Source organism: Balaenoptera acutorostrata, chromosome 2 (assembly GCF_949987535.1).
Source record: "Balaenoptera acutorostrata chromosome 2, mBalAcu1.1, whole genome shotgun sequence".
In the NCBI taxonomy this organism is placed as follows: domain Eukaryota; kingdom Metazoa; phylum Chordata; class Mammalia; order Artiodactyla; family Balaenopteridae; genus Balaenoptera; species Balaenoptera acutorostrata.
Window position 1 is genome coordinate 164,169,939 of NC_080065.1, and position 16,100 is coordinate 164,186,038.

Below are 16,100 nucleotides of genomic sequence, written 5' to 3' on the forward strand. Positions count from 1 at the left end.
CCAGACACTGGCTGTCTTTTTCATCTAGGACATAATCAAAAATGTACTGTATTAAAAAAAAATGTACTGTATAAGTTTTTTAACTACAACTTTAGAATTTATACTCTTCAATAGTAAGTCACTTCTCTTAAATGACAGAATTTGCTCCTATTTAATTGCTGGAAGTTTTAAGCAATTAAATAGGAGCGGACGGTGGATCAATAGTTGTCTTCATTTTAACAGCTCACCCAATAATGAGGAACATGAGAACTGCATCTGGAAGATTTGGTGTGAAAGGAAATGACTTCTGAAAGGCTGACTGATTTATCTGTGCTGATACTGGCACAGACTGCCCTACTTTAGGCAGGATGGTTAGGGAAGGTCTCTTTGAAGACGTACCATTTAAGCTGACACCTGAGGCAGCCAGCATATAAGAGTGGGGTAAGAATGTCTGGCAGCACATAAGAATAAAGAGTTAAGAACAGCATATATATATATATGTATATGTGTGTGTGTGTGTACATATATATTTGAAGGACATTTTCTTCAACACCCCATCGGCCATTAATACAAATTGAAAGCCTGTTATAATCAAATCAATGTAGTCCTGGAAAAAGAATATCAACAAAGAGATCAATGGAACAAATCTCACAATAATTAAGCACTTAAGAAAGAAAAAGGAAATGCCACAAACCAAAAGAAAAGAGACTGATCACAGTATTTAGAAAGCTTTTCAATTATTAGGAAAACATCAAAATAAATACGTTCTCCCCACACAAAATTAAAAATAAGTTCCAGGAAGATTAAAGAACTAGGTATAAAATGCAAATTAATTAGAAAATAAAAAGAATAAATATAACATATTTAATGATATTCAGATAGGGAAGGACTTTCTAAACAAAAAACGAAATGTAAGAAATTACAAAAAAATTACAAATTACAAATGTAAGAAAAGTATAGTACATTTTACTGCTTAGAAATCTAGAATTATAAACATCAAAAGTCAAAAACTAATGAGCAAATGACAAAAACTAAAAATTATTCACAACTGGGAAAGTACTTTATCCTCACTATTGAAAAAGCCCATAAAAGTCAATGAAATACTAAGACCTTACTGTCCCCAAGAGAAATTAACAAATAGGAATATACCAATCACAGACAATATGCAAATTGACAATAAACACATGAAAATGTAAACAAAGAATTGCAAATGAAAGCAAGGTAAGACAAAACTTTTTAATCTATGAAAGAGGTAAAAGGTTTTTTTCAGGCAAAAGATTTTTAAACATTATATGAACAGGTAAGGTGATACATGCATTCGTACATGCCTGATCACCTAAAGTGGTCCAATCCTTCTAGAAGACCGTGTGTCAATAAGTATATTCATCTCGGGCTTCCCTGGTGGCACAGTGGTTGAGAATCTGCCTGCCAATGCAGGGGACACGGGTTCGAGCCCTGGTCTGAGAAGATCCCACATGCCGCGGAGCAACTGGGTCCGTGAGCCACAACTACTGAGCCTGTGCGTCTGGAGCCTGTGCTCCCCAACAAGAGAGACCGCGATAGTGAGAGGCCCGCGCACCGCGATGAAGAGTGGCCCCTGCTCGCCGCAACTAGAGAAAGCCCTCGCACAGAAACGAAGACCCAACACAGCCAAAAATAAATAAATAAATAAAGTACCTATAACAAAACAAAAAAAACTCATTTAAAAAAAAAAAAAAAGTATATTCATCTCTTTTATTTTATAAGCACAAATGTATCATCCTTAGGAAGCAGAAACTATCTTCTAGCAATGTTGCTTTTCTCTCCAAATATAAGGGGGATAATATAGTAATTTGTAGGGTCATTTTTGTAACATTTTCTCATTACAAAGTAATAAATATAAGTGTTAAAACATTTTAAGAATACATAAATGTATATGGGAAAACCTCTCCTATAATTCCTTTGATCCCCTCTGATGAATAGATTCAATTTTTTAACAACCTATCATAGGAAAATAATCAGAAATGTGAAAATGTATTAATAAAGATGGCCATAACAGTAATACATATGACAAAAAAACTGAAAAGTGGGGAGACCTTCAAGATGGCGAAAGAGTAACACATGGAGATCACCTTCCTCCCCACAAATACATCATAAATACATCTACGTGTGGAACAACTCCTACAGAACACCTACTGAACACTAGCAGAGGACCTCAGACCTCCCAAAAGGCAAGGAACTCCCCACGTACCTGGGTAGGGCAAAAGAAAAAAGAAAAAACAGAGACAAAAGAATAGGGACGGGACCCGCACCAGTGGGAGGGAGCTGTGAAGGAAGAAAGGTTTCCATGCACTAGGAAGCCCCTTCACTGTCGGAGACAGGGCGTGGCAGGGCGAAGCTTCAGAGCCACGGAGGAGAGCGCAGCAACAGGGGTGCGGAGGGCAAAGCGGAGAGATTCCCTCACAGAGGATCGGTGCCAACCAGCACTCACCAGCCCGAGAGACTTGTCTGCTCACCCGCCAGGGCGGGCGGGGGCTGGGAGCTGAGGCTCGGGCTTCGGAGGTCAGACCCCAGGGAGAGTACTGGGGTTGGCTGCGTGAACACAGCCTGAAGGGGGCTAGTGTGCCACAGCTAGCCGGGAGGGTGTCCGGGAAAAGTCTGGAGCTGCCGAAGAGGCAAGAGACCATTGTTTCGGGCGCGTGAGGAGAGGGGATTCAGAGGACCTCCTAAATGAGCTCCAGAGACGGGCGCGAGCCGAGGCTATCAGCACGGACACCAGAGACTGGCATGAGACGCTAAGGCTGCAGGTGCAGCCACCAAGAAGCCTGTGTGCAAGCACAGGTCACTATCCACACCTCCCCTCCCGGAAGCATGTGCAGCCCCCGACTGCCAGGGTCCCGTGATGCAGGGACAACTTCCCCAGGAGGACACACGGCGCGCCTCAGGCTGGTGCAATGTCACGCCAGCCTCCGCCACCACAGGCTCACCGCGGTGGCTCACCACCGCATTCTGTACTCCTCCCTCCCCCCAGGCCTGAGTGAGCCAGAGCCCCGGAATCAGCTGCTACGTTAACCCTGTCCTGTCTGGGCAGGAACAAACGCCCTCAGGCAACCTACATGGAGAGGAGAGGCCAAATCCAAAGCTGAACCCCGGGAGCTGTGTGAACAAAGAAGGAAAGGGAAATCTCTACCAGAAGCCTTAGGAGCAGCGGATTAAATCTCCACAATCAACTTGATGTACCCTGCATCTGTGGAATACCTAAATAGACAATGAATCATCCCCAAATTGAGGCAGTGGACTTCGTGTGATTTTGCCTGTGTAGCTTTACTTTTACCAATTGTCCTAGGGTTCTGTCTGTCCGTTTTTTGTTTTTTTTCTTAGTATAGTTTTTAGCGTTTGTTATCATTGGTGGATTTGTTTTTTGGTTTGGTTGCTGTCTTCTTTTTTTTTTCTTTTTTTTATTACTTTTTAATTTTTTTTATTTTCAATAATTATTTTTTATTTTTTATTTTAATAACTTTATTTTATTTCTTTTGTTTCTCCCTTTTCTTCTGAGCCATGTGGCTGACAGGGTCTTGGTGCTCTGGCCGGGTGCCAGGCCTGTGTCTCTGAGGTGGGAGAGCCGAGTTCAGGACATGGGCCCACCAGAGACCTCCCAGCTCCACGTAATATCAAATGGCAAAAGCTCTCCCAGAGATCTCCATCTAAACGCTAAGACCCAGCTCCACTCAACGACCAGTAAGCTACAGTGCTGGACACACTATGCCTAACAACTAACAAGACAGGAACACAACTCCACCCATTAGCAGAGAGGCTGCCGAAAATCATAATAAGGTCACAGACTCCCCAAAACACAACACCAGACGTGGACCTGCCCACCAGAAAGACAAGATCCAGCCTCATCCACCAGAACACAGGTACCAGTCCCCTCCACCAGGAAGCCTACACAACCCACTGAACCAACCTTAGCCACTGGGAGCAGACACCAAAAATAACGGGAACTAAGAACCTGCAGCCTGCAAAACGGAGACCCCAAACACAGTAAGTTAAGCAAAATGAGAAGACAGAGAAACACACAGCAGATGAAGGAGCAAAGTAAGAACCCACCAGACCAAACAAATGAAGAGGAAATAGGCAGTCTACATGAAAAAGAATTCAGAGTAATGACAGCAAAGATGATCCAAAATCTTGCAAGTAGAATGGAGAAAATACAAGAAATGTTTAACAAGGACCTAGAAGAACTAAAGAATAAACAACAAGGATGAACAACACAATAAATGAAATTAAAAATTCTCCAGAAGGAATCAATAGCAGAATAACTAAGGAAGGAGAATGGATAAGTGACCTGGAAGATAAAATAGTGGAAAAAACTACTGCAGAGAAGAAAAAAGAAAAAAGAATGAAAAGAATTAAGGACAGTCTCACAGACCTCTGGGACAACATTAAACGCACCAACATTCGAATTATAGGGGTCCCAGAAGAAGAAGAGAAAAAGAAAGGGACTGAGAAAATATTTGAAGAGATTATAGTTGAAAACTTCCCTAATGTGGGAAAGGAAATAGTCAATCAAGTCCAGGAAGCACAGAGAGTCCCAGGCAGGAGAAATCCAAGGAGAAACACACGAAGACGCATATTAATCAAACTATCAAAAACTAAATACAAAGAAAAAATATTAAAAGCAGCAAGGGAAAAGCAACAAATAACATACAAGGGAATCCCCATAAGGTTAACAGCTGATCTTTCAGAAGAAACTCTGCAAGCCAGAAGGGAGTGGCAGGACATATTTAAAGTGATGAAAGGGAAAAACCTACAACCAAGATTACTCTACCCAGCAAGGATCTCATTCAGATTTCATGGAGAAATTAAAACCTTTACAGACAAGCAAAAGCTAAGACAATTCAGCACCGCCAAAGCAGCTTTACAACAAATGCTCAAGGAACTTCTCTAGGCAGGAAACACAAGAGAAGGAAAAGACCTACAATAACAAACCCAAAACAATTAAGAAAATGGTAATAGGAACATACATATCGATCATTACCTTAAATGTAAATGGATTAAATGCTCCAACCAAAAGACATAGACTGCTGAATTGATACAAAAACAAGACCTGTATATATGCTGTCTACAAGAGACCCACTTCAGACCTAGGGACACATATAGACTGAAAGTGAAGGGATGGAAAAAGATATTTTATGCAAATGGAAATCAAAAGAAAGCTGGAGTAGCAATTCTCTTATCAGACAAAACAGACTTTACAATAAAGAATGTTACAAGAGACAAGGAAGGACACTACATAATGATCAAGGGATCAATCCAACAAGAATATAACAATTGTAAATATTTATGCACCCAACATAGGAGCACCTCAATACAGAAGGCAAAGGCTAACAGCCGAAAAAGGGGAAATCGACAGTAACACAATCATAGTAGGGGACTTTTAACATCCCACTTTCACCAATGGACAGATCATCCAAAATGAAAATAAATAAGGAAACACAAGCTTTAAATGATACATTAAACAAGATGGACTTACTTGATATTTATAGGACATTCCATCCAAAAACAACAGAATATACTTTCTTCTCAGGTGCTCATGGAACATTCTCCAGGATAGATTATATCTTGGGTCACAAAGCAAGCCTTGACAAATTTAAGAAAATTGAAATTGTATCAAATATCTTTCCTGACCACAATGCTATGAGACTAGATATCAATTACCGGAAAAATTTTGTAAAAAATACAAACACATGGAGGCTAAACAATACACTAGTTAATAAACAAGAGATCACTGAAGAAATCAAAGAGGAAATCAAAAAATACCTAGAAACAAATGACAATGAAAACACGACGACCCAAAACCTATGGGATGCAGCAAAAGCAGTTCTAAGAGGGAAGTTTATAGCAATACAATCCTACCTCAAGAAACAAGAAACATCTCAAATAAACAACCTAACCTTCTACCTAAAGCAATTAGAGAAAGAAGAACAAAAAAACCCCCAAAGTTAGCAGAAGGAAAGAAATCATAAAGATCAGATCAGAAATAAATGAAAAAGAAATGAAGGAAACGATAGCAAAGATCAATAAAACTAAAAGCTGGTTCGTTGAGAAGATAAACAAAATTGATAAACCATTAGCCGGACTCATCAAGAATAAAGTCTGAGAAGACTCAGATCAATAGAATTAGAAATGAAAAAGAAGTAACAACTGACACTGCAGAAATACAAAGGATCATGAGAGATTACTACAAGCAACCATACGCCAATAAAATGGACAACCTGGAAGAAATGGACAAATCCACAGTCAACACTGTGAAAATGACTATACTACCCAAAGCAATCTACAGATTCAGTGCAATCCCTATCAAACTACCAATGGCATTTTTCACAGAACTAAAACAAAAAATTTCACAACTTGCATGGAAACACAAAAGACCCCGAATAGCCAAAGCAATCTTGAGAAAGAAAAATGGAGTTGGAGGAATCAGGCTCCCTGACTTCAGACAATACTACAAAGCTACAGTAATCAAGACAGTATGGTACTGGCACAAAAACAGAAATATAGATCAGTGGAACAGGACAGAAAGCCCAGAGATAAACCCACGCACATATGGTCACCTTATCTTTGATAAAGGAGGCAAGAATATACACTGGAGAAAAGACAGCCTCTTCAATAAGTGGTGCTGGGAAAACTGGACAGCTACATGGAAAAGAATGAAATTAGAACACTCCCTAATACCATACACAAAAATAAACTCAAAATGGACTAAAGACCTAAATGTAAGGCAAGACACTATAAAACTCTTAGAGGAAAACAGAGGCAGAACACTCTATGACATAAATCACAGCAAGATCCTTTTTGACCCACCTCCTAGAGAAATGGAAATAAAAACAAAAATAAACAAATGGGACCTAATGAAACTTCAAAGCTTTTGCACAGCAAAGGAAACCATAAGCAAGATGAAAAGACAACCCTCAGAATGGGAGAAAATATTTGCAAATGAAGCAACTGACAAAGGATTAATCTCCAAAATACACAAGCAGCTCATACAGCTCAATATCAAAAAACAAACCACCCAATCAAAAAATGGGCAGAAGATCTAAATAGACATTTCTCCAAAGAAGACGTATGGATGGCCAAAAGGCACATGAAAAGATGCTCAACATTGCTAATTATTAGAGAAATGCAAAGCAAAACAACAATGAGATATCACCTCACATCAGTAAGAATGGCCATCATCAAAAAAGTCTACAAACAATAAATGCTGGAGAGGGCATGGAGAAAAGGGAACCTTCTTACACTGATGGTGGGAACGTAAACTGGTGCACCCACTATGGAGAACAGTACGGAGGTTCCTGAAGAAACTAAAAATAGAGTTACCATATGATCCAGCAATCCCACTCCTGGGCATATATCCAGAGAAAAACATAATTCAAAAAGATACATGCAACCCAGTGTTCACTGCAGCTCTATTACAATAGCCAAGACATGGAAGTAACCTAAATGTCCATCAATAGGTGAATGGATAAAGAAGATGTGTTTTATATATTTATACATATATATGTATACACACACATACATACACACACACACACACACACAATGGAATATTATTCAGCCATAAAAAGGAATGAAATAATGCCATTTGCAGCAACATGCATGGACCTAGAGATTATCATACTAAGTGAAGTAATCCAGACAGAGAAAGACAAATATCATGATATCGCTTATATGTGGAACGTAAAAAAAAAAAAAAAGATACAAATGAACTTATATACAAAACAGAAATAGACCCACAGACATAGAAAACAAACTTATGGTTACCAAAGGAGAAAAGAGTGTGGAGGAGGGATACATTAGGAGTTTGGGATTAGCCACCACTCTCAACAGCATGTTTGGATAGACGATTAGGCCTGAAGTGCTTAATTTGTTAAAAGAAAGGTATTAAACAACCATTTTATTAAGATATGAAAATGAGAGACAACAAGGAGAAATTTAAGTGCAAATTAAAGCAAAGACTACTTTAAAAACTTTTAAGTCAGTAAATCTGCATGACAAAAAACTTGTACAAAATCTAAGAACAGCATGATGCTGTAGTAGTATCTCCTGAGCAAATGAGGAAGGTGATTTAAGAGACAGGTCACCGGGCTTCCCCGGTGGCGCAGTGGTTGAGAATCTGCCTGCTAATGCAGGGGACACGGGTTCGAGCCCTGGTCTGGGAAGATCCCACATGCCACGGAGCAGCTGGGCCCGTGAGCCACAATTGCTGAGCCTGCACGTCTGGAGCCTGTGCCCCGCGACGGGAGGGGCCGCGATAGAGAAAGGCCCGCGCACCGCGATGAAGAGCGGTCCCCGCACCGCGATGAAGAGTGGCCCCCACTTGCCGCAACTGGAGAAAGCCCTCGCACGAACCGAAGACCCAACACAGCCAAAAATAAATAAATAAATAAATAAATAAATAAGAAAATCCTTTAAAAAAAAAAAAAAATCAAATGAATTAGTTTAAAAAAAAAAAAAAAAAAAGAGACAGGTCACCTGTCAGAGCCAGGTTTTAACACCTTATTTCTAGAACTTTTATTTAATGTTTATTCATCAAATTTCTATACCACTTATAAATCTCTGAATACTTTAATGACTCATCCCATGCCTTAGTGTGTGAGTGTTTGACCTTACCAAAAACAGTCTTGCAAATCACAGTATTTTTCTGAAATGTAATCTCTAACCTGGGTTGGCAAGGGAAGTCCATAAGAAAGTTTAGTACTGTGGTTCCAAAAATAATAACAACAACAACAAAAAAAATCACACGCAATTCCCTTTTAATGGTTTAAAGTCAAGCATTCTTTAAAAAATTCTTTCAGGGCTTCCCTGGTGGCGCAGCGGTTGGGAATCCGCCTGCCAATGCAGGGGACACGGGTTCGTGCCCCGGTCCGGGAGGATCCCACATGCCGCGGAACGGCTAGGCCCGTGAGCCACAACTACTGAGCCTGCGCGTCTGGAGCCTGTGCTCCGCAACGAGAGAGGCCGCGATAATGAGAGGCCCGCGCACCGCGATGAAGAGTGGCCCCCACTTGCCGCAATTAGAGAAAGCCCTCGCGCAGAAACGAAGAACCAACACAGACATAAATAAATAAAATTAAAAAAAAAAAAAAATTCTTTCATATCTTTTCAAAGTCCTAACAATAAAGGAAAATTCCTTTACAAATCCACCACTGTTTTGCTATAGACACTTGAACTGAGTGGGAAAGATGTGACAAGTCAAGTCAAGATATTGGTACACAGAGAAAACGAAACAATACTCCTACACCGTTGCTTTAGCAGGGCCTGTTTGTGCTTAGGAGTATCACATCGATACCTTGTATTCCCGAATATTATACCCATCCTTCCTCTATGTTCTTATCATCAGGGATAAAACCTTGTCTTCAACTGCCTCTACTAACCTGCTCGTAAGAAGCAAACTTTCTCATCACGATACTCAGAACCCTGAATTCTCCCCGTTCTCCCTGCGTATCAACCTATTTCTGGCTCCAGTATCTGTCACTTCCGAGAGCACATCACCTGCAATTCTTTTCTGAAAGATCAGGCTCTCTTAACCTCCCACTGTGTCCTAATAATCCATAAGCACAGGGGACACCCCGATATTTGTTTCCTCAACTCCTGAGCTGCCGTCATGATATCAAAACAATCATGCCCCATGAAAATTCATGCTGAGGTGTCATGGCAAGATCCTCTGCTACTTTGTAATTCTCATATTCAACATGTATTGATAGTTCAAAGTAGCAGAAAAGAAGAGGGGATGTTAGCTTCAAGCACTGGCTGGGCTCAGAAAGACTGTTTACTTTAGGTCAGAGAGAGTGCGTATTTATTGCAGACAAGAAGGAACTAACAGAAAGTGAGCAAAGATTATGTGAAAGAAAATTAATGGAGACAGATTGCAGAGGAGGGAACCAGAGCTTAAATCTGTGATAGAAATAAGAAGCGAGCTTGGTGAAGGAGAGACAGTATCTCCTCTGAGTCAGAAGAGACGACGACAAGAACACAGGTAACTGCTGAGGTGATGAAGGTAACTGAGGGGTCCCAGCATAGACTTGGTTTCAGTAAAATGAGAGCAGGACAATTACACAGGGGTGGGGATTGGAGTGATGGAGAAAGTACTAAGAGACTTAAAAAAGAGACATACTTGTTCTGAAGAGAAGGAAACCAGAACTTTTCAAAGTCACAGAGGAGAAAAAGCAGCAGCTGTATTCTGCACAGCAGATATATACAGCCTTCACAACAGACTATCTCAAGGAAGCTGCAAGATGCCTGGAAAGTACGAAAATGATGTCAAGAATGGTTCTGCTAAAAGTGACAATTTTGTCAAAACTGACTGGAGAGTGCGGCAAACGTTAATGGTTAAATATGGGGGATGGGTATAAGGAGGTTCACTATACTATTCTCTACTTTTGTGTACCTTTGGAAATGTTTATAATAAAAAATGTTTTTAAAAATTGCCTAGCCATCGTATGACCTCAGGAGCAATGGTTATCTTCCTCAGAAAGCTCAACAACTTGCCAGAACTTTCCAGAAGGTTTCAGGAACTTCAGAGATACAATTGCATACGGATACATACACTCTAGAGGACTGCAAAATTCAATGACAGGGAGGCAAAAAAAGTTTCTAGTTGACGAGGATTTGTCCCAAATTTGTTCTAAGGAGTGAGAAACACAAGTGAGCATTAAAATTAGGCTAAGCGTGTCAGGCGTGACAAACGGGGCCAGAAGATGAAAGCGATGAGGACAAGTATTTCAACTAAGCATATGCCTGAAGAACAATATTATAAAACTTACTTCATCTCCAGAACTTCCTCTAAGTGTTTTCTTCTCTCGGCCCGAAGGTTGGTCACATGAGTTTCCTTCTCTGCCAGTGACTGCTGAGTGCAGGACAGCGTCGCCTTCATGGACTCCAGCTCCTGTTTTACCTTCTCCATGGCCATCAGTAACTCCTCCACCTACGATCAATACAGAAAAGACAGAAACTGAGCATCTGGGTCAGGTATAGTCAGAGGAGCTGGGCAGTGGGCAACGCCTGGGTCCACAAAATTGAAGACACACCCATCAAAAATTCTGTACTCTCGCAGGATCAGACATAATTGGCAGTTAAAGAAATACATCTCTCATCTTCCCTCCGCTATAATTCTTCTCAGTTTAGGTCCAAAAAACCCTCATTTTCTTTTTGACAAATGTAAGGGCATCAGAAGTAACAGTGTGCCAGGAACAATCCCTTCTAAGGAATTTATTTGGAAACAGTCCAGAACCTTCCATGGAAATAACAATATAATGCAGATAAAAATATAAGGAACAAAATCATAATAAATATTTCTAGAACGATTTTAGGAAATAAAAGCCATAAACCTGACTAATACCAGATGCAGAATAAACATAAATGAGTCATTTTTATTCGTTCAAACTAAGATTCTTCTGTTTATACCATTACAAAAAATTTCTTGTTAAAGAAACAGCTAGAATTCAATCGCATAATTTCCTGCTCTAAAGCTGGATAGGTAGAGATTTTCTGAGGAAGGCAGGAAGAAAAGAAAAAATATATATAACCAGATAGAGAAGAGACAGAACGCTTTTAAAAGGCCTGTAAAGGACTTCCCTGGTGGCGCCGCCCGCGAGAACCGGGACGGCCGTCCGGGCCGCCCTCCCTCCCTTCCTCCCTCCCTCCCCGGCCGCCGAGGTGAACCGCGGACAGGCCGCTAGCGGGGTCTCCCGGGCCGTGCGGGAAGCCCACCTGTCCGCGGGCGCCAGGCTCCTCGGGGCGGCCCGCCCCGGGCTCTGCGTGACTGGTCCCCTGAAGCAGCGGCGGAGGCGGCGGCCCACTGTTTGCGCCGCACCGCCTCCTACGGCAAGCGGGAGGAGACAGACGCCGCCCGCCCGGCGCCTGCCGTGTGCGCCCGCGCCGGTCCGCAGCCCAGAGCCCCCGCCCGCCAGCCCCCAGCCCCCCGGCCCGCCAGCCTCACCTACGGCTCCGCACTCCCCGGGGGCGCGCTGCCGGGACCCAGCCAGGGCTGTGAGGAGGAGCGGGCGGAGGAGAGCCGAGGGGCCTAGCGCCAGCGACGGGCGGGAAGCTCCAGGCGCCGCCCGACCCCGAGCTGCCGCCACCGCGGCCGTCTCACCCTGCTCAGGACTGCCGCTGCCGCTGTCGGCCGGGCGCCGCCGCCGCCGCCACCACAGCCACAGCTCCGCCCGGGCGCCCGACGTCACCGCGCACCGCCCCCTGCGCGATTCCCCAGCCCCGCCCCGGGCCGACGTCTGCGCGAGCCCCGCCCCCGCGCGACCGCGCCCGGCCGGCGTCCCGAAGCCTCCGGGGAGTGCGACTCGGGCGCGCGCGGGCCTCGGGCACTTTCTGGGTGTTGTCTTTACTGTGATATCTTAGTTAACTAAGTCTAGTGGGGTGTCCCCCCTTTTTTTAAAATTACTAAAGTATGTCATTGTGTTAATTCAACATTAATACTAGAAACAAAAGTGAAAATTCCCATAGCAACAGCTGCTCTTTTTCTATGCTACGTTTATGCTTTTAGAAGTAGTATAAGAGCTGTTAAATGTGCGTTTTGCACATACTGTGTAAAACACATTGATGGAGAAAGAGCAGGGAATGAAGTATTTTGGCTAATCAAATAATAAACAGTGCATTGATTATCAATGTTCAGAGAAATATAATGTAATAAAGTAGATTAAGCGTAAAGGTTATGTGGAATATAGTTTACTTCTATGGCTTTTCAAAATGTGAGCCTGGAGGTGCTGATTCACTCATGTATTCATTCAACAGTTATTTATTAAGTATGGTTCTGGGTACTTTTTTTAGCCTTTGGGAATACAGTAGTGAACAAAGCTGACAAAAATTCCCACCTTCATGGAACTTACCTTCTGGACACCTTCTTGGGAAATGAAGAGGAATTCAGCAAAGGAGATTATTAATAAGAGGTTATTGAGGGAGGAGGAAGACCAGGAGAGTGCGATGTACTAGAAATGAAGGAAAGGAAGTTTTCAAGGAGGAGGGAATGGTCAACTGTGTCATTGTTTAAAGATGTGTCAGACTGTTGGGTAAGAAAGAATTCTGCCTGATTATAATGCCTAATAACAGAGAAATGACTAAATGCTTTTTAGTGTGAGATGAGACAAATGTAAGAATCTTTCAGTTTTTTACTTCCTTTGACTGATTTTTAAAAACATATATATTTCATTCTTTATTCTTTTCAGAACAAAATATGCAACCTGGGAGTTTATACTTGTACTAAGGAGAGGTATGACACTGTTGTTACTAATTATATGTACACTTATTTTTTTAATACATGTATCAAATCAGAAGTTATAAAAGTATACAGGGAAAAAAATAACTCTCTTCTGTCCCATCCAGTTACTCCTGAAGGCAGACACTGTTTCCAATTTGTTGTTTTTCCTAACCAGTGAAATTTTGTGCAGTAACACGGCATTTAGCTATTTTAAAATTGCATAAATATAACAAGTATTTTTATCCCCTATGTATTTTATTTTGCAGGCTTAATATTTGTTTTTATAATTTAAGTCTAGCTACCTGCAGACCTTTTTTTTTTTTTTTTTTAAATAACAGCGTTATTGAGAGACAATCCACATACCATACGATTCACCCATTAAAGTGTACAATTAAATTCTTTTGGTACATTCATCACCACGATCAATTTTAGAACATTTTCATCCTCCCAAAAAGAAGCCCCAAACTCATTAGCAGTCATTCCCCTGACCTTTGGTTTTAAAGCTCTCTTTTTTTAAAAAAAATAATTACTTCATTTATTTTTGGCTGCGTTGGGTCTTCGTTTCTGTGCGAGGGCTTTCTCTAGTTGCGGCGAGCGGGGGCCACTCTTCGTTGCGCTGCGCGGGCCTCTCACTATCGCGGCCTCTCTTGTTGCGGAGCACAGGCTCCAGACGCGCAGGCTCAGTAGTTGTGGCTCACGGGCCCAGTTGCTCCGCAGCATGTGGGATCTTCCCAGACCAGGGCTCGAACCTGTGTCCCCTGCATTGGCAGGCAGATACTTAACCACTGCGCCATCAGGGAAGTCCTATATGGGAAATTTTAAAAAAATATTTCCTAGAAACCACCAGACTCGTTGGCCAGTGTCACGTTGACACTTAGAGTTGTGAAGGAGGATGGGTTTGGGTTTGGGTTTGGGTTTGGGAATGGGTTTAGTACAACTGGCCCAGACCTCCACGCTTCATCCCTTAGGGTTAAAAGAGGGGCCCCCCTGCTCCCTAAGATCAAGGGTTCTCCACCCCAGCTGAACAAAATAGCAGTCTCTTAACGGGAAACAAGTGGGGATAGCGGGCAATGAACAATGGGCCACGGCTGCGGGTGATTGTGTCCGTTAGCTTTACGGCCGCCACACAGGTCCCAGCAGTTTCTAACAGTACATGGGATGCCTATCACCCAGCAACCTTGACTGACTAGCAGTGGCACGCTGGAAATGCTGTGTTGGGAAGTACCTACCAATGAAGTACTTGTAGGACCCCAGGAAAGAAGAGCTGTGCTTTACAGCACCGGCTATGACCCAAATAGCCAAGGAGGCAGCAAGCAGCATGATATCTGTACCGCAGATCTTTTCTTGTAGCTGGAAAGCCCCAGCCTGTGATGGCAATTCCTATCTTCTTCCCTCTGGAAGATCAGTCCCAACCGCACTACCCCTGCTTCTGCTTCCTCTGAGTCTGAATGTCATCTGCCCACATTGAGGAGGAAAGGAGGAAGCCCAGGAGAGGCGTAGGCAGGAGGAATCCCACATTCCTCCTGACATCTGATTGAAGCACAGGTAAAGTGAGTCTTATGCTGTCCTTACCGAGTTCTAAGTATGAGGGACTGTACTGCACACGCAACCCCAGAGTAAGCACTGGAGATAAACCGACTTGCAAACTTTGTATCTGAAAAATCGCCTCAAATCTGAAATCACCAGTATTTCTACGCCATGTTTAGTGTCTATTTTTACGAACCAGTTTTCGAAAGCACCATCAGCAACAGGTCTAGAGCGTTCCTTTCCAAACCTGAATATTTTTAAGCAAACTTTTCATCTTCCTTAGCTAGATGAGTTCAGGAAAAACATTTCATTGATTAAAAGGGCTGCATTACAAAGGTTTGCCCCAAGACAACACAAGCTCCTCGAGAGCAGGGATTTGGGGCTGGTTTGCTCAGTGTCCCCAGCATCTACCCCAGGTGTCCTTACATCAAAGCATTCCATAAATATTTGTTGAATTAATGCCATCGCATGACCGGCCTTCTTGTGCTGTATGATGCGAACTGCATGACTTTCCCCCTGAGGATTAAGATATTGATGGAGCATCCTTCAAGATCAATGGCATGCCCTAGATGAAAGATAGGGATGTGTAGGAGGAAACCTTGCCAGTCAAAGCTATCTATCTGGGCTTCCCTGGTGGCGCAGTGGTTGAGAATCTGCCTGCTAATGCAGGGGACACGGGTTCGAGCCCTGGTCTGGGAAGATCCCACATGCCACGGAGCAGCTGGGCCCGTGAGCCACAATTGCTGAGCCTGCGCGTCTGGAGCCTGTGCCCCGCGACGGGAGGGGCCGCGATAGAGAAAGGCCCGCGCACCGCGATGAAGAGCGGTCCCCGCACCGCGATGAAGAGTGGCCCCCGCTTGCCGCAACTGGAGAAAGCCCTCGCACGAACCGAAGACCCAACACAGCCAAAAATAAATAAATAAATAAATAAATAAATAAGAAAATCCTTAAAAAAAAAAAAGCTATCTATCTATTCAGTCTTAAGTGGAAACTCAAAAGACATGCACCACGGGAGCTGGTTGTAGGCCCAAAGTCACAGCTCTCCTTACAAGGAACTGTGTCATGCTAGGAAGTCACTTAATCATAGCAGACACGTACATAAGTGTCAGGCCCTATTCCCAGTGCTTTATGTAGATTACCTCACTTAATCTTCACAACAAGGCTATAAAGCAGATTCTGTTACCATCATGTCCCTTTAACCGATGAGCAAACTGGGGCACTGCGTTACATCACTTGCCCAGTGTCACATACAGAGCATCAGAGCCAAAATGTGAACCTGGCAATCCGGCTTAAGTATCCGTGTGAATAACATCTGCATTGTGTGGCCACCTGGGCCTCCCAGGAC

At 42.9% G+C, this 16,100-nt stretch overlaps 1 pseudogene; it reads right to left on the reverse strand.

The window, feature by feature from the left end:
- The window catches only part of LOC130707370 (ELKS/Rab6-interacting/CAST family member 1-like), a 125,344-nt pseudogene that overhangs the window by 63,570 nt on the left and 45,674 nt on the right, over window positions 1-16,100 (reverse strand).